Here is a 20,674-nt window from a genome sequence, read left to right on the forward strand (position 1 = left end):
GGTGCGATCACTCCTAGAGCCAGACATCCCGGAGTGCAAAGTCTAGTGCGCCTTAGGAAGCATCACTATGAACAAAGCTAATGGAGGTGATGGAATTCCAGCTGAGCTATTTCAAACCCTAAAACATGATGCTGTGAAAGTTCTGCATTCAATATGCCAGAAAATTTGGAAAATTCAGCAGTGGCCATAGGACTGGAAAAGGTCAGTTTTCATTTCAATCCCAAAGAAGGGCAATGTGAAAGAATGTTTAAACTACCACACAACTGCACTCATTTCACATTCTAGCAAGGTAATGCTCAAAATTCTCTAAGCTAGGCTTCAACAGTACGTGAACCAAGAACTTCCAGATGTATAAGCTGGATTTAGAAAAGGCATGGGAACCAGAGATCACATTGCCAACATCCGTTGGATCATAGAAAGAGCAAGAGAATTCCAGAAACATCTACTTCTGCTTCACTGACTACGCTAAAACCTCTGACTGTCATGACTGAGCAACTGAACAAGTCACCAAGTCATGTCTGACTCCTTGCAACCTCACAGACTGCAGCACGGCAAGCTCCCCTATCCTTTGCTATCTCTTGGAGTTTGTTCAAACTCATGTCCATTGATTCAGTGACGCCATCTCCTCTCCTGTCACTCCTTTCTCCTCCTGCCCTCAGTCTTTTCCAGCATCACGGTCTTTTCCAATGAGTCAGCTCTTTGAATCAATGCCCAAAATATTGAAGCTGAAGCTTCAGTGAATATTCAGGGTTGATTTCCTTTGGGATTGACTGGTTTGATCTCCCTGCAGTCCAAGAGACCCTCAAGAGTCTTCTTCAGAAAAGTTGGAAAGTATCATTTCTTTGCATTCAGCCTTCTTTATGGTCCAACTCTCACATCTGTACATGACTACTGGAAACACCATAGCTTTAATTATATGGACCATTGTTGGCAAAGTGATGTCTCTGCTTTTTAATATGCTGTCTAGGTTTGTCATAATTTTTCTTCCAAGGAGCAAGTGTATTTTAATTTTGTAGCTGCATTAATTAATTACTATTTTTGGCTGTGCTGGGTCTTTACTGCTCCACTCAGGCTCTCTCTAGTTGTGGCGAGCAGCCGCTGCTCTGGTGTGATGTGGAGGCTTCTCACTGAAGTGCACGCCCCACTTCTAATTCCAGCTCTCTTGCTGTTTCCACCACATCTGTAGTTGCTTCCTCCACTGAAGTCTGGAACTCCTCAAAGTCATCCATGAGCATTGGAATCAATTTCCTCCAAATTCCCATTGTTGTTTAGTCACTAAGTTGTGTCCAACTCTCTTGTGACCCCATGGAATGTAGCCCCCAGGCTCCTCTGTCCATGGGATTTCCCAAGCAAGTATACTGGAATAGGTTGCCACTTCCTCCTCTAGGGGATCTTCCTGACCCAGGGATCGAACCAGAGTCTCCTGCGTCTCCTGTACTGGCAGGGAAATTCTTTACCACTGTGCCACTTGGGAAGCCCCTCCAAACTCCTGCGAATGTTGGTATTTTGCTGATATTCCCATGAATCACGAATGTTCTTACTGGCATCTAGAATGGTAAATCCTTTCCAGGAAGTTTTCAATTGACTTTGCCCAGAAACAACAGAGGAATCACCACCTATGGCAGCTATAGCTTTATACAATGGATTTCTTAAATATGACTTGAATGTTGAAATTCCTTCCTGGTCCATGGATGGGGAATGGATGCTGTGTCTGCAGCGTGAAAACAACACAAATCTCGTAGTCCATCTCCATCAGAGCATGACCAGGTGTGTGGTCAATGAGCACTGACATTTTGAAAGGAATCTTTTTCTGAGCAGAAGGTCTCAACAATGGGCCTAAAATCTTGCAAGAAACCATGTGGTAAACAGACGTGCTGTCATTCAGGCTTTGTTATTCCATTTCCAAAGCACATGCACAGTGCATTTAGCTTAATTCTTAAGGGCCCCTTCGCTTATGTGGGGGACTCCCAGGTGGCTCAGTGGCAAAGAATCCACCTGCCAATTCAAGAGACACGAGTTCGATCCCTGGGTCAGGAGATCCCCTGGAGAAAGAAATGGCAACCCACTCCAGTACTCTTGCCTGGGAAATTCCATGGACAGAGGAGCCACAGTCCATGGGATCGCAGAGAATCGGACACGACCGAGCACACACACACTTGTACGGCCCCCTTCATGCTCTGAGCTAGATCTTCTGGAAAACTTGCTACAGCTTCTCCATCAACACTTGCTGCTTCACTTTGCACTTTACGCTGTAAAAATGGCTTCATTCCTTTAACTTCATGAACCAACCCCTGTGACTTCAGACTTTTCTTCTGCAGCTTCCTCCCCTCTCTCAGGCTTCATAGAACTGAAGAGTCAGGGCCTTGCTCTGCATGAGGCTTTGTCTTAAGGGAATACTGTAGCTGGTTTGATCTTCTATCGAGGCCACTAAAACCTTCTCCGTATCAGGCAGAATTTTTAATTTCCTTCAGGGCTTCTCTTGGTATTCATGACTTGGCTAATTGTTTGGTGCAAGGGACCCAGCTTTCAGTCTGTCTTGGTTTTTGACCTGCCTTCTTCCCTAAGCTTAACCATTTCTAGCTTTTGATTAAAACTGAGAGACGTGCGACTCTTCCTTTTACTTGAACACTTAAGAGGCCACTGCAGGGATTGTTTTGTCTTGGTTTGGGTTTTTTGGGGCCGTGCCACACAGCTTGCAGGATCTTAAATCCCTGACCAGGGATGGAGCTGGGGCCCACAATAGTGGAAGTGTGGCATCTTAACCACTGGACCACGAGGGAAGTCCCCCCATTGCAGGGTTATTAATTGGCCTGATTCAATATTGTGTCAGGGAACAGGAAGGCCCAAGGAGAGGGAGGAAGATGGGGGGACGGCCAATCAGTGGGGCAGGCAGAACACAGCACGTTGACGGGTGAAGTTCACCATCTTACACAGGTGTGGTTCGTGGCCCCGAAACAATGACACAGATCACAGATCACCACAACTAACACAGTAATAATGAAGCTTGAAACGCTGAGAGAATTACCAAAACATGACACACAAACAGACATCCTCGGCCGCAGGCGCTGACCCTCATGATGGCGACCCTGGAGGGTTGTCCATGGACAATGTTTGGCCTGCAGATCTACAGGCGGAGCCTTGGGAGCAAACCACATACCTCGGGGGACCAGGTAGGGGCCGGGAGGAAAGCGTGGCTCGGGGCCTTGGGGGTGGAGACAGGGGCACTCAGGGTGAAAAAGCGAGACACCAGCACAAAAGCTGCAGCCTCGGTGCCACAAATGGATGGTCCCACAATGGGTCTGTTTTTCCAGGTGGCAGATTTTGAAATAATTTTAGCAAGAGAGCCTCTATCACTGCAAAATAAAATAAAACCGAGGAAAAGCCTGGAGTGAAGGGTCAGGCCAAGGGGCTGAGACCAGTTCCTTCTCTGCCCCAGGGCCATGATCATGGGAAGGAGGGGTGGGGGGGGAGACCCTGGAGAGGAAGACCCTGGAGGGGAAGACCCTGGAGTACCTGCGTGCTTTGCAGGGACAAGAAGTAACACAGGCTTTTAACCAGCTGGTTCAGAGCAGGTGCACACAGCTCTCTGCCACCAGGGTGCAGAATCCGAGTGTTCTCTTTCCCTTTTTCCAGACTTAACTTATTTTTGGCTGTGCTGGGTCTTGGTTGCTGCGCTCAGGCTTCCTCTAGTTGTGGAAGCGGGAGCTACTCTCTACTTGCGGGCTTCTCATTGCAGTGGCCTCTCTCGTTGCGGTGCACAGGCTCTAAAGCATGTGGGCCTCACCAGCTGCAGTGCGTGGGCTTAGCTGCTCTGCGGCATGTGGGATCTTCCTGGACCAGGGATCGACCCCATGTCACCTGCATTGGCAGGTGAACTCTCAACCACTGGGCCACCAGGGGAGCCCTGCAACCCAGGGAGTGTTGCATTTTCCCTGAGAAAAAATCCTCGTCTCACTTTCATTGCTTTAAAAATGCATTTCAAGGTTTCTCTGCTCCTTGCACATCATTTGATTTAGCTGGATGTGGACAAATGATTTTCAGCTTAACTGGAATAGCAAGTAGGTCATAGCTGGGATTCAGGGCTGTTGAACCAACACCTCACAGGCTCACAAAACACAGGACTAAGGGGTGGCCAGAGACCCCTGTGTGGCCCCAGCCCCACCCTGGCCTCCCAGGGGTTCCGCCAGCAGGTTCTCCCAGTTCCTCTGAGGGGCCATGCTCCCCACCCCTCAAGAACCTTGCCGGTCCCCTTCCATGGGCAGGTCCTCACCTCAGGTGTTACCCCTCCTTCCTGGGCCCCCAGCACCAGCCCTTCCCCATCTGGTGTTTCCATCTCTGTGCCACTTACATTCACTACAACCTGCAACTTTATCTGTTTCTGCACATGTGCTCATTAACTGGGTGAGACTAGGAGCACGTCCTCTATGTCATGGTTCTCTCAGTATCTGCCTGGCCTGGAATCTGGGGCCACACAGCTCAGATGTGGGAAAGGAGAAGGGAGAGGAGGGAAAGGAGGGAGGGAGAGGAGGGAGAGGAGGGAGGGAGGAGGGAGAGGAGGGAGGGAGGAGGGAGGGGAGGGAGGAGGGAGGGAGGAGGGAGGAGGGAGAGGAGAGAGGGAGGAGGGAGAGGAGGGAGGGAGGAGGGAGGGGAGGGAGGAGGGAGAGGAGGGAGGGAGGAGGAAGAGGAGAGAGGGAGGAGGGAGAGGAGGGAGGGAGGAGGGAGAGGAGGGAGGGAGGAGGGAGAGGAGGGAGGGAGGAGGGAGAGGAGGGAGGGAGGAGGGAGAGGAGGGAGGGAGGAGGGAGGGAGGAGGGAGGGAGGAGGGAGGGAGGAGGGAGAGGAGGGAGGGAGGAGGGAGAGGAGGGAGGGAGGAGGGAGAGGAGGGAGGGAGGGAGGGAGGGAGGAGGGAGAGGAGGGAGGGAGGAGGGAGAGGAGGGAGGAGGGAGAGGAGGGAGGGAGGAGGGACAGGAGGGAGGGAGGAGGGAGAGGAGGGAGGGAGGAGGGAGAGGAGGGAGGGAGGAGGGAGGGGAGGGAGAGGAAGGACAGGAGGGAGGGAGGAGGGACAGGAGGGAGGGAGGAGGGACAGGAGGGAGGGAGGAGGGAGAGGAGGGAGAGGAAGGACAGGAGGGAGGGGGAGGAGGGACAGGAGGGAGGGAGGAGGGACAGGAGGGAGGGAGGAGGGACAGGAGGGAGGGAGGAGGGACAGGAGGGAGGGAGGAGGAGGGACAGGAGGGAAGGAGGAGGGCAAGGAGGGAGGGAGGAGGGCAAGGAGGGAGGAGGAGGGAAGGGAAGGGAAGGGAAGGGAGGGATGGAGGGAGGGAGGGAGGAAAACTCAGGTTCACATCAGCGAAACACCTGCTTGGGCTCCATGCACTGTAATTCCACATAGATCTCCTAATTCATTCTCACACCTCCTGGGGACAGGGTGTCCCTGCTGTTCTGTGTGGGAAGGATGGTGTGGGGGGTGCAGAAGGGGAAGAGTCTTTGGTCCCAGAACAGATCCCACACCGCCCCCAGAGGCGGCACTGAGCTGGTCCAAGGCAGCACGAGCCTTATTATTGCATGAATCTGTGAGTCCAGGCACCAGGAAATCCGAAGTTTAAACCTGACCCTGCAGCTTCGAGGACAGGCATGAGGGGTTGTTTGGAAGCAGAATCACAAGCCACCCACCGCCCCCACCCAGCCCATCCTCTGAGAGAACCCCAGATGGCTCCTTAGACCAGTGCTGCCCCCATGATGGAGGCTTCAGGCAGGGGTGCAGCACCCATGGGAACAGAGTGCACCCCACATTCATGTTTTGCAGGGTGTTTAAGTAAAGCATCTCCTGAGTTTAGAGAAATGGCCTGAAGACCTGGGTCTCACAGGCTGCATTCCAGGGAGAAGCTGCCAGGGCTCCTGGGCTCAACCCGGCTGCGGCAGCACTGCCTTCTCACCAGGGGCCCCAGGCATGGGGGCAGAGAGCAGGGACCCACCACTCCTCCCTCATCCTTATCAGCTGAGTTGTTTCAGATTCCTCCCTGGTTCCCAAGAGAGGCTCCCAGGACCCAAAACAACCACTCCTCCTAGAAGGCCACATGGTGTTTCACACAGGCTGCAGGAGTGTCCCCACCATCCTGAGAAGTGAAGTCTCATTCCTCCCAGCTCCTGTGGGTGGGGGTGGGGGTTGGTGCCAAGTCCACCAGCTCCTGGGGGGGGGGGCTGCAGCCTGTGCCAGCCTTGCACCCCCAACAGCATCCACCTGACAGCTCCACCCCCCCCCCCCACACCAGGCAGCAGGAATAGCACAGGGTGCTGGATGGGTCCATCCAGGGCCAAGGGCCAAGGCTGGTCAGGGTGCCACGCTCCTTCCACACCAAAGGGTCAAGGGGTACCCCAGGACCAGGCAGCGCTCTGGACCTCTGTCAAAATGCTAGAGACCTGCCCTCCTCCATAAACAATGGAGTGCCAGAAGGCAAAGCCTAGAGGAGTCAGCCTGCTCTGCTCCCCTCCTCAACCCCTGGTGAATCCACAGCATCTTGCTGATCCTCCGCTGCTCCCGGGCTGGGCCCTGAAGCCCCGCTTTCCCTATGTGCATAGAGCAGGCAAAGCTTGGAGCCAGCTTGCTACCCGAGCCTCCTCAGGGCCACGGGGACCTGATCAGTGGTGACATCAAAGGATGCCCTCGGTGACAAGCTAGCAGGACCTGCCTCTGTCGTGACAACTGACACAAACCAGCTACTCGTGGACATCAGCTGATCAGTCTTCCTGACAGTCCTTTTCCCTAAACACTGCAAAACACAAGGGAGAGTCATAGCTTCTCTGCACCGCCAGCAGTAGAGTCCTCTGTGCAACGATTCCCATTCCTGGGTGTGTGGGTGTGTGTGTATGTGTGGTGCATATGTGTGTGTGGTGTGTCTATGATTCTATCTGTGTGTCTGTGTGCGTGTGTCTCTGTGTAGTGTGTATGTATGTGTGTGTCTGTGAATGTATGTGTGTGTGGTCTGTATGTGTGTTATGTGTCTATGCGTGTATGTATGTATGTGTATGTGGGGTGTGGGGTATGTGTATGTCTGTTTGCATGTGGTGTGTATGTATGTCTGTGTGTGGTGTGTGTATGTATGCATGTGTCTGTGTGTGGTGTGTGTCTTGTGTGGTGTGTACGTGTGTGTGTATGTGTGTGCCTGTGTGTGGTATGTGTGGGTGGTGTGTGTCTGTGTGTGTGCACGCATGTGCTGCTAACACTCGGGCTGAGGACACAGCAGAGACTGAGGCCAGAGCGGACCCCCGGCTCTGCAAGAGGAGAAGCCAGGAGTCAGAAGTAGACCTGGGGTCTTGCTGCCTCCACAATTTCTGACTCCCAACTTGCAGCCCAGGACCATTTCTAATTCCCATGGAAACACCGTGGGAGCAGCATGGAAGCCACTTCCCCCAGAACTGTCACCCACTGCTCAGAAATACATCAACAACTCTAACACACTAGTGCCGCTTTTGAGCACCCACTGAAGACAAGCTTCACCGATACAAAGATTAGCATGGCCCCTGCGCAAGAATGACATGCAAATTCATGAAGCATTCCATATTTTTTACCACTGTCATCATGGCTGTCAAGACACTAGTCCTGCTGATGGGCAAAGAAGGTGTCCACGGCGGTATGATCAATAAGAAATGTTGTGAGATGGCCTCTCACCTGCGGCGTTCCCAGCACTGACCTCATCTAGCCCTCCCCTCACCACCCCCCAGTGCTTCTGCACCCCTCTTCTCCCCCCCACACTCCCCCCCACACACACCATTTTTATTTTGGGGGCCATTACCCCACACCCCTTATTGCTGCCAAAACGACATGGGCTGGGGGCCCACGCTAGATGGACAGACACCTCTGCCCCCAACCCCATACCCCTCCTGTGTGTGGCTGGAACACATTTTTGCTTTTCTGAATAAAAAAGGTTCTAGTGAAAAAAAAAAAAAAAGACAAGCTTCACAAAATTCATGTGACTCCATCCCCTGTGTCCACATCTGCCTTCTGAGGAGGCCCAGAGGAGACCCAAGACCAGAGGGGGAAGCGGGGGCTGCCGGACACTGAGACCCAAGCTCTGACCCCCCCAGCGGTCGGCCTGAGTGTCCTGGACACACGGAAACCCCTGCCCCATCAGAGGGACGAAGCCACAGGGTCACAGAAAGAAAGGAGAAGCTCCCTCCTGGCCACCATCAACCGTACCGAGGGGCCTGTGGGAGACCACAAGAATAGCAGCGAGCCCAGGGGAAACTGGGCAGAGCTTGTAACAGACGAGAGGCTGAAAGACACCGAAACTGAGCTTTAAGAAAAACAACTGGGGAACAAGAAATTAATTCAATGCCAAAAGCAGCCAATATGGGAGGAGGGAGGTGGGCTGAGGAGGGAGGTGGGCTGTGGAGGGGTGGTTGGGGGAGGGCCGCAGCGGGAGCCTCAGAAAAGACCTGATTGCCCCTTGGTGATCACTGTCCATGCTGTGGGCCAGCACACAGGAACACGGCCATGTGGGGAGACCACAGGGAGGCCACGGGCCCTGGGACAGCTCAGGCTGGAACCAGGTTTCTTTCATTCCTCGCCAAAGATGGTATCTAGGGACAGAAGGGGGGCTGCCCCCCAGGGGTGGAGAGGGGATGGCAAAGGAGAACCCTGAAACTGTGCATCAAAATGGAAGGCCATGTGGGCTCTCTTGGAAGGTGGCTGCTCCGACGTGACAAACCAGGAAGTCACTGGGAAGTCTCTGATGTGCCTAACTGGGAAATCACCCACAGCAGGTTCGACAAGGGGGTGTCTGGCAGGAGATGCGGCCCCCAGGTCATTCTGGGTAAGGGATGTGGACTGGACCTAGCACTGAGGCCCCTACCTGTGCCCACATGCAAGCAGGTGTGTCCACACCTGTGACTAGCTGGCGCATCCCCCTCCAAGGCCATCCAAGTGTGGGCAGGCGCCAGAATGGAGGGGACCAAGTGCTGCAGGCCCTCTGTCCACACCATCCACGTCCAGCGTGTCCACACCTGTCTACACAGCACCCACGCCCGACCACGTCATGTCCACATGGTGTCTGCACCCGCCCACACCTGTCTAAACCCAGGAGGAAGCACTTTTCAAAGGAACAGCAGTTGCCAGCTCAGCCCATGGGCTGCCCGCCTCCTCCCCACTGGGCAGGGATTGTAGAGGCTCTGGCTTCAGCCTCCCTCCTGGCGGAAGACCCTCGCAGACGTTGCAACATCTCTGTGCATCTGCTTCCCAAGACCCACGACAGGGCATCCTGGTACACTGGGGCTGCGTCTACACCTCGGCTACAGGGCAGCACCTGGAGAGTGGTAGGGCCTTCCCCCACCGTGGGGTCCGGTGCATCAGAGGCCTGGAAGGTTTAAGATGGTGGAGCTGAGTTTAAAGTCTTGGCCAGGACTGAACTCAAAGCCATCCCCAAACTCTTCCTGACGTCTGGGCCTCTCTTCTTTCTGAGCACAGGGCCAAGACCCCCAGCCTGTGCCCCACCCCCCTGCCATCTGCTCACCTTGAAAACGGCGCCTCCAGCTTTCTCAGATAAACCATCCTCTACTGCTTAAAAATAATTAACTTTAAAAGCTCCCTTTGTACAAAAACAGATCAGCTAAAATCCATGAATAATTTATGCTTGTTCTGTTCACTCTCAAGAATGTAGCTGTGGAGCTCAGCGAAGCCTCTGTTCTAAATGGACCCAAGGCCTTCAGATCCACAGGACACTGGTGAGTCTCCACGGCCCCAAAGCTGAGAAGGCGAAGGTGGTCTGCATTCACCAGCAGGTGCTCCCAGGGGGGCCAGAGCGGAGGGAGGCCCCTGCTCTGGGCTCTGCTTCCCTGGGCTGTCCGGAGGTGGGACCCTGCCGCCTGCCCTCCTCCCAGCTGAGCAGCCCACCAGGTGCAGGGCTTCCTTCCTCAACACCAGGTATTCACATCACCCCACAGACGGCCCGGAGCCCCAGACCCATTCCATCTTGTTCTGTTATCCCGCGGGGTCGCTTCACGTAGCAAAACATGCTGGGGGTTGGGGGTGGGGGTTGCTGATGTGACCAAGCATCTGGGGGTTCTGGACAGACAGGGCAGTCGCCACTGGGCAGACCCCACAGGAGCACGAGGAAGGATGTGCTCATGGGGACAGACTGACTGACTCACGGGGCCCCAAGTACCTTCTGATTCAAAAGTCCCTCCTCCACATGAGCCTTTCTCCTTCGTAATGAATTTTTATGCTATAAAAATAGGTGGTAAGAGACATGGAAAATGTCAGAAGAACGAAAAGAGAAGGAAAACTGGTCCATCTTCACACTGACATCACAGATGCCCATCTGTTCTCCACCTGAAGTCAGTTCCTTGGACAACCTTGCTCTGACGTGCCGACCAGCGGGTTCAAGTAGAGAAGGCTGAGCCCAACGTGCACAGCAGTGGGTCAGTCGTTATACACCGACCAGGACAATCAACAAACACACAGGCACACAGTCCCATTCTAAAATGGACAAAGGACCTGAACAGATGTTTCTCCAAAGAAGACAGACTGGCAGCCGATGAACACGAGGAAAGATGCTCAACATTACTGACCACTAGGGAAACGCCAACCAAAACCACCATAAGCAACCACCTCACACCCAGCAGGGTGGCTCCCAGAACACAAGACCAGAAACCAGCTGCTGGTGAGAAAGTGAAGAAACTGGGAGCCTGTGCACTGTTGGTAGGAATGTAAATTAGCGCAGCTCCTTCGGAAAACAGTCTGGTGGTTCCTCACAGAATTAAAAATGGAATTATCCTACGATCCAGCAAATCCAGTTGTGTGTATATTCCCAAAAGAACTGAAAGCAGGGACTCGAAAAGGTACCCATGTTCAGAGCAGAGTTATTCACAACAGGCAAAAGATAGACGCAAACCAAGTGGATGATGGATAAGTGAAATGTGGTCCATCCACACGATGGACGATGATTCAGCCACAGAAAGGAGAGCCTGACACCCACTGCAACATGGGTGAACCTCGAGGACCCGACACCAAGTGACACAAGCAGACGCGAAAGAACACACAGTGTAAGATCCCACTTCTGTAAGGACCTGGAAGGTGGGTGTCAGAGGGGAGTGGGTACGGAGTGTCTAATGGGACAGAGTTTCAATTTGGGAAGAGGAAAAAGTTCTGGAGACGGATCATGGTGATGGTTACACAACTATGTGACTACACGTTAACTACTGAACTGCATACTTAAAAATGGCTAAAATGGTAAGTTTTATATTAGGCGTACTTTTTTTCTTGATGTTCAGTCACTTAGTCCTGTCTGACTCTTTGCAACCCCATGGACTGTAGCACACCAGGCTCCCCTGTCCTTGACTATCTCTCCTGGGGTTTTCTCAAACTCATGTCCATTCAGTCAGTAATGCCATCCAACCATCTCATCCTCTGTCGTCCCCTTCTCCTTCTGCCCTCAATTTTTCCCAGCATCAGGGTCTTTTCCTCTGAGTCAGCTCTTCACATCAGGTGGCCAAAATACTGGAGCTTCAGCTTCAGCATCAGTCCTTCCAATGTATAGTCAGGGTTGATTTCCTTTAGGATTGACTGCTTTGATCTCCGTGCAGTCCAAGGGACTCTCCAGAGTCTTCTCCAGCACATTTTGAAAGCATCAATTCTTCAGCACTCAGCTTTCAATGTGGTTCAACTCTCACATCTCTGCATGACTACTGGAAAATCATAGCTTTGGCCATATGGACCTTTGTCAGCAAAGTGAGGTCTCTCTCTGCTTTTTAATATGCTGTCTAGGTTTGTCATGGCTTTTCTTCCAAGGAGCAAGTGTTTTTTAATTTCATGGCTGCAGTCACCATCCGCAATGATTTTGGAGCCCAAGAAAATAAAGTCTCTCACTGTTTCCACTTTTTCCCCTTCTATTTGCCATGAAATGATGGAATGCCATGATCATGGGATCAAGTATGTTTTCACCACAATTTTTTAAAACAAAAAAAAAAACAAAGGTGGGCTGGATTTGGTGCGTTGGCCATAGTTCTCTAACCCTTTTTTTAAAGTGTGTCCATGTACATTGGCTGGTCTTCAAAAGTGGTCTTTACAAACTGTATTCAATGATCTGCTTGGATCACAATGTCAAGAAAAACGAGATTCTGCATACTGTATGGAAAACTAAACTAACATGGTGGAAATATTTGGACAGGCTCTCTCTGACACTTCAGCCACGTGAGATCTAAAGCGCAAACCACATGCTGGACACAGGAAACGAGGTCCAACCCTTCATTCCTACAGCTGCGATGGCCTCCCTGGAGAAGTGTCAGAGGCTTCTTCACGACCACATGAGCTCAGGACTGCCCAGTGACTGGGCCCTCCTGTCCGGAAAGCGGCAGCTGCAAAGTAGGACGTCACAGCCTCGCCACGTCCTCCGGGTGGTATGATGGACCCTGTAGGGACACTGGGCTTGGGGTCCTGGTCAGCGGGGTCCTCTGTGGTCAGTCACACACCATTCACTATAAATCCTCAGGCATTTTTCTTGTTCCCAACTGGGAGAGGATGCCAAGGACAGCTGACCACAAGGACCACAGACCTGCCAGGCTGTGAGCTTGTGGGGACCCCAAGATTCAACTTCTGCAGGTCCCATTCTGGCTGAATTGCATCCCCCCAAACCCAAATGCTAAGTCCTGACCCTGGTACCTCAGACTGTGCCCTCATTTGGAAATAGGGTCGCTGCAGATGTCTGAAGTTAGAATGAGGTCACAGGGTGGCCCCTGATCTGAATGACTGGTGGCTTTATAAAATGATTCTAAATGATTAAAATACATTGAGAGTGACTGCTGGTCTGGGATTCTGTGCCAAGGCAATGATGAGTCGACCAGAGGGGCTGACACAGCACAGCCCAGGGGACCCTGCCGCCCCCAGGGCCACTAGCAGCTGCCACCCGCCTGCAGCCAAGCTGAAGATGGGGAGGAATTCTAACTAACGTGATGCCTCCACAGCACGTGAGACTAGATTAGAGTTTAAAAGGATCCACTCACTGGGTGGCTCCAGAAAGGGCAATTAAAATTTTTCCTTTCTGTTTTCTTGACTGTTTCAAATTTTCTGCGGTCAACATGTGCTTGCGGTTTCAACCAGAAATGCTGTCTAAATACAAACTGGAAAGTCCTGTCTGTTTGATGGGGCCTTTTTGTCCACTCCTGGTCACCACCATTCCCCACAAGATGGCGAGTGAAGATGCTGCGGTGGCGGAAGCTTCAGGGAGCGGCACACGTGATCCAGCCCTGGCTGGCTTGAGGCCCTGGCAGGCTGACCCACATAGCAGGGCTGCCAGTCCTCCGGGGCAGCAGGCGGCATGTGCAGCCCACTGCTGACCGGTCCTGGGGTTGGGGGACCTTTGGCACAAGGAGGGGACATCTTCACAGAAGCTGATAAATGCCCAGGGAGACTGCACCTGAGATCAAAGCAGGCTGACTCCAACCTCTAGCACAAGAGTCTGTGTACTGGGGGAGAGGACAAACTGTGTGAGTGGGGGGGTCTTCATGGAGAGGACAGTATGAAGAGGTGGGGAGGGATATGGGGCTGGGAGAGGGTGGGGAGGGAGATGGGGGTGGGAATGGGAGGGGGGCAGGAAGGAGAAAGGGATGGGAGGGGGTGGGGAGGGAGATGGGGTGGAAGGCGGTGGGGAGAGAGACAAGGGGGGAAGGGGGAGGCCTGCAAACCTCCTGACACAGGTGCCTTTGCAGAGGGAGGTGGGGGCTGGGGCAGCGAGGGCTGCAGACCCTGGCGAGATGGAGGTGGGGGGTCATGGGGAGTCACAGTCCAGGGAGAGCCCGTTTACAGGCTCTGTCAGGCTGTAGGGGCGGGGTCATCAGGTAAGGGGGCGGAGCCTGGGCCAGGTAGACCTGGAGAGGCTGTGACTGTCCTCAGGTCACATGAGAGGGAAAGAGCAGGATGGAGGTAGTAAAGGCCACAGAGAAATGGAGGGCGCAGAGAAAGCCGCTATTCAGCCATGGCTCTGCCCCAGCAGAACAAAGGATGCCTTCAGGCCACGTGTCCAGGAGGCCAACACGTGCCAGTCACCAGGCAGCCAGCCCCTCATGCTGTCCCCACAGCCCACCTGCAGCCCCACCTCGAAGCCAGGGCTCCCCCCAAGGCTGCCTGGACACTTCCTCCACCGCTGCCCCCAGGGCCTCCACGCTAGGCACAAGCTCCCTAGGGGCACGAGGTCCCTGGAGGCCAGCCGGATGGGACACGCCTGCCCCATTAGGTCACACATCCTTCCTCGGAGGGTCACTTCTCCACACACGGGGGCAGAAAGATGGCACCCCAACCCCCTAAATGCTGGCTTCAGAAGAAAAACCACCTCGGCTTATTCATTTATTCTTCCCACAAGTCTTCTTCATGACATAACACACACACTGCTCAGATATCTTATCACAACCCTGTGCTAACGACAATAAGAATTTCTGGATGAGGAGATAAGACCAAGAAATGTCCCCTCCCCTCCAAAAACCCCCAAATTATGCAAGAACAAGGGAATCATTAAAATGCTTTTGAGCAAAGGCCTTACTGGTGGCTTGTAAGTGCAAGGACCGCCTGGCATCTCAGGGAGGTGAGACCCGGCTCACTGGGAGGCAGGGCTCTGCCCAGCTGTGGGCACGGTCAGCCTATAACAACACCATGACTCTAAGCTATGAGGCAGCAAACCTGTCTTTTATTCTATTTCTCACAGAACTCTGTTTAAAAGCAGATGAGAAGACGAGAGTTCTCAGGCTCTGCTGTACAACATGGGAATATGGTTAACACCCCTGAAGCACACACTAAAAGTGGTTAAGGTGCCCTGTTAGAACAACCAAAACCCAGAACACAACGGCACCAAATGCTGGTGAGGACTGGAACAACAGAAACTCTTCACTGGCTGCTGACAGGAATGCAGATGGTGCAGCCACTTGGGAAGACAGTTCAGAGTTTTCTTATGAAACTAAACACAGTCTTACCAGACAAGCCAGCAGTAACACTCCTTGGTGTTTACCCAAAGGAGGTGAAGACCATGTCCATACAAAAACATGCCCTCAGATGTTTACAACAGCTTTATTCATATCCGTCAAAACTTGGAAGCAATGAAGGTACCTTTCAGTGGGTGATGGACAAATAAACTGTTCTAGCCAGACAACGGAAATATTATCCAGCTAAAAAGAAATGAGCCGGGTTTCCCTGGTGGTGTAGTAGTAAAGAATCCATCTGCCAATGCAGGAGATGTTGGTTCAAGCCCTGGTCCGGGAAGATCCCACATGCGACAGAGAAACTAAGCCGGTGCACCGCAACTACTAAGTCTGTGCTCTAGAGTCTGACAGTGGCAACTACTAAGCCCATGCTCCACAGCAAAGAGAAGCCTGTGCACCACGATTAGAGAGCAGCCCTGCTTGCCGCAACGAGAGAAGGCCCGTGTGCAGCAATGAAGACCCAGGGCAGCCAAAAATAAAAATAATTTTTAAAAAAAATGAGCCATCAAGTCATGAAAAGACCTGGAGGAAACTTAAATGCATATGACTAAGTGAAAGATGCCAATCTGAAAAGGCTACATACTGTATGATTCCAACAGTAAAACAATCTGGAAAAGGCAAAATGTCGGAGACAGTAAAAGATGAGTGGTTGCCACGGGAGGGGTGACCAGGGGAAGCACAGCGGGCTTTCAGGGCAGTGAAATGCTGTGTGTGATACAACAATGGTGGGTACACATCACTGTACATTTGTAGAAACACAGAACGCATAACACCGAGAGCGACCCCCAGCGTAAACTGTGGGATCTGGGAGATGTAACAAGGCACCCTCTGGTGGGAGTGTCGATAATGGGCAGGCTGTGTGTGTGGTAGGGCATGTATGGGAACTCTCTGTATCTTTCTCTCAATTTTGCTGCGAACCTAAACTTGCCCTAGAAAATAAAACCTTAATTTTAAAAGAGAATCCTAAACAGGGTTGAGATGGTGATTTTTATGTCCTGTGTTAAGTAAGCGGCAATGGCTGACTGAAGATGTATGAGGGACGAGGGGGCCGTGGGGGTTGTGGATGCTCCGGAGTTGGCTGGTCCCAGATGCTCTGCTGGACAGAGACCGGCACCTCCATCCCAGCTTTGACACATCATCACGATTGGGGGCACAAGCTTCCAGCAGGGCCAGGGGCTGCTGGTGCTTCTGTGTGACTCACTGTGTTTCACACACTTACAGAAATACTGAGTCAAATCACACACTGCAAGCATCTTTAAAAACTGCAATGTGAATGAAGGTAACACAAAATTCATGCAGTGTGCATCTATAATGAGGACCTGGACAGCAAAATGGTAAACGCGTGATTATCATCTCAAAGAATATTTAAGATGAATCACTGCGTGAGAAAATCTGAAATGTTCTGAAGTCTTACAAGTCAAAAATGAAAGAAACTGAGGTTTTTCCAAAATTAGAAAACAATCCTAAAAACAGACATGACATTTCCAATAATAACTTTTTTTAGTGGGTTCTTTTTGGTCTTTTAGCTCCAGCATGCAAACTCTTCCTTATGTGGGATCTAGTTCCCTGACCAGGGATCAAACCCAGGCCCCCTGAATTGGGAGTGTGGAGTCTTAGCCACTGGACACCAGGGAAGTCCCTCCAATAGTAGTTTGTGGGGGTGGAAAAAAAATTTTTTTTCTAAATGGCCCGAAAGTAAGCTTTTGTCACCTATACAACAGGAAAGTGAAAGTCCCTCAGTCATGTCTCTTTGTGACCCCATGACCTGTAGCTTGCCAGGCCCTCCTCCAGGTCTTCCCAACCCAGGGATGGAACCCAGGTTCCCCATACTGCAGGCAGATTCTTCTACCGTCTGAGCCACCAGGGAAGCCCAAAATACTGGAGTGGGTAGCCAATCGCTTCTCTAGGGGATCTTCTGACCCAGTAATCAAACCAGCGTCTCCCGCATTGTAGGCGGATTCTTTACTGAGCCACAAGGGAAACCCTATACAATGGGAAGACTGAGGTAATTATCTTTGAGGTTTCTCTATAGAAAATATTGCAAAACTGTCATTTGAGAAGAAAATTAAAGTGTTTTCACCTAGAAAATACTGGGAGAAATGTATTATAGGATCATGCCAAGCAGACATTTAATGATGAGTCTAATTAAGGTGATTTTTTAAGATTTTGGGAGGCTGTTCGTATTTTAAAAGTTATCATTTAGCTTTACGTCTCATACTAAATACAAATGCAAATACATGTGTGAAAGCAGACAAGTGCAGAAAGTACAAGCAAACAAGTGTACATGTACCAGGCTACTCTTTATGCAGCAGAAAAGGGTAAACAAAACACACATTTCCTCCTTGGAGAAGGAAAAGGCAACCCACTCCAGTATTCCTGCCTGGAGAATCCCATGGACAGAGGAGCCTGGAGGGCTACAGTCCATGGGGTCTCAAGAGTTGGACACGACTTAGCGACTAAACCACCACCACCAAAACAACACACCCCTATTTCTTCAAAAATAAACACAGGAAGAATAAGCACAAAAGATGAATGAAATTGGCTGCACATGGGCTGAAGGTACATGGCTAGGAATCTTTGTGCAGAGTTTTTATTTTTGATTCAATTCATGTAATATCACAGAACTCCTCAATAAACAAAGATGGGGACATACCCTAAAAGTGAGTGCAGACAGAAATAAATAAACCCGGATGACCATTGCACTGACAACACCCAGGGGGCCATGGGGCCCAGGTGACCCCCCAGGAGCCACACATGTCAGAGTAGCAGAGTCCAAGGACCAAGGCTGCAAGGGAGGCGTGTTGGCACGTAGGCAGGGCACACGTGTCCTGATGCAGTGGACTGGGGCTGAGGAGCCCAGGAGGCCTGGAGCAGGCATCTGGAGCCAGGGCAGCTCCAGTCCAGGTGGGAGCTCGAGGGTCAGAGCACAAGCCCAGACCCCACTCCTGGGTGTGAGGGGCACACAGAGCCCAGAAATGCCTCCCAAAGTCCCCTCCACCCTAAGGAGGCCAGGTTCCCGGAGCAGCTCCAGGCTGGATGAGGACTGTGCCTGCTAGTCCCAGAAGCAGCTGTGCCGGAAAGTGGGTACCCCCTTAAAAGCTGGAAGAATGTGCCCCACGCTGGCAGAAACCGCTTCTGCAGGCCCTGCCGGCCAAATGCAGCAAAGTGGAGCCTCAAAAGGAATGATGAAAATAAATTTTAATAAACTCATAATTCAGAAAAATCCCAGTCCACATGGATACAATGTTGGTTTTAAACAGGAAGGCAACAGGAGACAGCTCTTCCTTACAGCACAAAATGCCAACTAACACTGGTAAAGGCTTCTGTGGTGGTTCAGCAATAAAAAAATCTGCCTGTCAATGCAGGAGACATGGATTCGATCCCTGGGTCAGGAAAGATCCCCTGGAGGAGGAAATGGCAACCCACTCCAGTATTCTTGCCTGGGAAATCCCATGAACAGAGGAGCCTGGGAGCTACACAGTCCATGGGCTTGCGAAAGAGTAGAACACAACTGAGCCGCTAACCACCACCACCACCAGGAAAGGGAGTGATGCAAAGAGAAACCGGCCACGTGAGTGCCCCAACAATAACAACCCCCCCACAGAGGCCCACACCATGTGCAGCAGACACACAACCCCAGCCTCCAGCCCAGACCCCCCCTTATTCCATGGACCTGAGACACCGGTGCTAGAAGCGGGACCTCGGAGTGGGTGGCACCGGCTTGGAAAGGCTGCTCCGGATAACAAAGGATTTGGGGAAAAATGTGATAAACAGCACAGTGTGGTGAGAGGAGGAGGAGTACGTAGTCCACACGGTCTGTTCTGAGACAGCGCTTTCAGGAGAGCAACACATGGAACGCTAACCTGGGAATGGGGTGTTTAAAGCTGGTCTCTGCAGTGTGACAACCCTCACCATGGCTTCAGTCAGTCCTGTCACCGTGTAGGCGCTCTGCCCCTGCCCACGTCCTCAGGGCTGCTCCAGGGAGCCACCCACCACTAGGCTCGCCCATCGACTGTGAACAGCAATGGGTACAGCTCTGAAGGGGGCAGCCTGGGGAAGTGGCATTTCTGAGCTGTGGGGATCAAACAGCTGGGGCCCGGTGTCCGAGTCGCCCTCTGACCTTCTCTGATGACTGTGCATCTCCTGCCTGCAGTCAGGTCACCGGGCAACTCGAGGTCGGCTGTAGCAGCAGCATTTACACCAGGGAAAAGGGCAGGAGCGACATCGGAGAGCAAGCTTACATGTTCCGAGCGCTCAGCCACCTCCAGTGCAAAACAGTCACTGATGCTTAGTCAGCTACCCCCACAGTCGCCTGCAAACTCACCTCGCACCGGCTGAGGGACACACAGCACCAGTGGAAAGGTGCCCCTGCCTGGTTGATCCTGGATGACTGCTCAGCAGCCCCAGCTCCCCACAGGGTTACCCGCTCAGGGTTCCCTCCCCAGACAACACCAGAGATGGAGGTGGGGGAGGCGGCCAGAGTTGAAGGGAGCCACATGCAGCCACTCCGGCTCAGGCGGGTCAGGAGAGCAGCCAGAACATGTCTGGGCTCTCCTGGGGCAGCACTGCAGCGTCCGACCTGGGGACTCGCCTGGAGCCGTGACGGCCAGATCAGCCTGTGTCACCACCACCACTTAACAGGAGGACGGGTGGAAGAGAACAGACCATGCTCACTGGGAAGACCCTGTGTCCACGGCCGTAGCTGTGCTGCCCTGCACACCCTACAGTCCTGGCCACCTCTCCTGGATGATGGGACTGAAGGGAAGTCTATGTCCCTGCCTGTGGGGGTCGGAGAGCCCCCTGCCTTGCCCCCCCATGGGGGCTCCAGGCCCACCACTGAGCACCCAGCATCACCCTACTGGCCAGGATCTGGCCCTTTTGCTCCTCAGGCCCATCTGACAAGCTCCCAGCGGCCAAAGTTGGAATAATGTGGACAAGAAACAAAATAGGAGCATGAAATTACCATCTGTGAGTCCAGACAGACCAACATAAATAAGGAAATGGGCATGACATCAAACACCTTGAGTAGAAAAGTCCAGATAGTCCATGTGGATACCTCCTCCCCTCACAGTAGGCTGTGCTGGCGACCTTCCTCAGAAAACAGGGTGAGAAGGGGAAAGAGGGACTCTTCAAGGGGACCCCTGACAGAGACACCTCAGCCAGGTGTGCAAGGCCATGTCACCTGGTGATGTGAGCACAGGTGGGAGAGCAGGTGCCCTGGTGCATGTGATGAGCAGGGTGGTGGTCCTGTGGTTCCTCCAGAGGCCCTGCCCCAGTCTAAGCATGAGAAATACATCAGACAAAACCCAGCAGAGGGGCACCTGACAGACACCCGGCCAGACCTCCTTCACAGCCCAAGGTCACAGAAACAAGGGGGGTTGGGGCCTGTCGCAGCCAGAGAAGCCCGCACACGTGTGATGACTGACGTCACGTGGGGTCCTGGGTGGGAAATGAGGAAGCTGGGTGAGGTGGGACGGGAGCCCACAAAAACGTGCCAACACGGGGTCATTAGCCATGACTGTCCACACACTGGTGGTGCGATGTCCCGACCCTCCCTAAACTCAAGCCTGCTCTGAAACATAGTGTCTATCAACCCACACGCAGAGCTGGGCCGGGAAGAGCCACCATGTACCAGCTCTGCCGTCCCCAGCTGCTGGGGCTCCCCCACTCACCCTCACCTCTCTGGCAACACCAGTCCTTGTCCCATGGGCACTTAGGC

The 20,674-nt window shown here is 52.7% G+C and overlaps 1 protein-coding gene and 1 non-coding gene across 2 annotated transcripts in view; one reads left to right on the forward strand and one right to left on the reverse strand.

Moving 5' to 3' along the window:
• The window catches only part of PRKCZ (protein kinase C zeta), a 100,330-nt gene that overhangs the window by 54,982 nt on the left and 24,674 nt on the right, over nt 1–20,674 (reverse strand). The window lies entirely within an intron of this gene.
• LOC138090943 (U6 spliceosomal RNA) lies at nt 7,455–7,560 on the forward strand. Its single transcript, XR_011145911.1, has one exon. It is a non-coding gene; the product is annotated as a U6 spliceosomal RNA (small nuclear RNA).

The sequence above is a fragment of the Capricornis sumatraensis genome, chromosome 14 (genome assembly GCF_032405125.1).
Source record: "Capricornis sumatraensis isolate serow.1 chromosome 14, serow.2, whole genome shotgun sequence".
Classification (NCBI taxonomy): domain Eukaryota; kingdom Metazoa; phylum Chordata; class Mammalia; order Artiodactyla; family Bovidae; genus Capricornis; species Capricornis sumatraensis.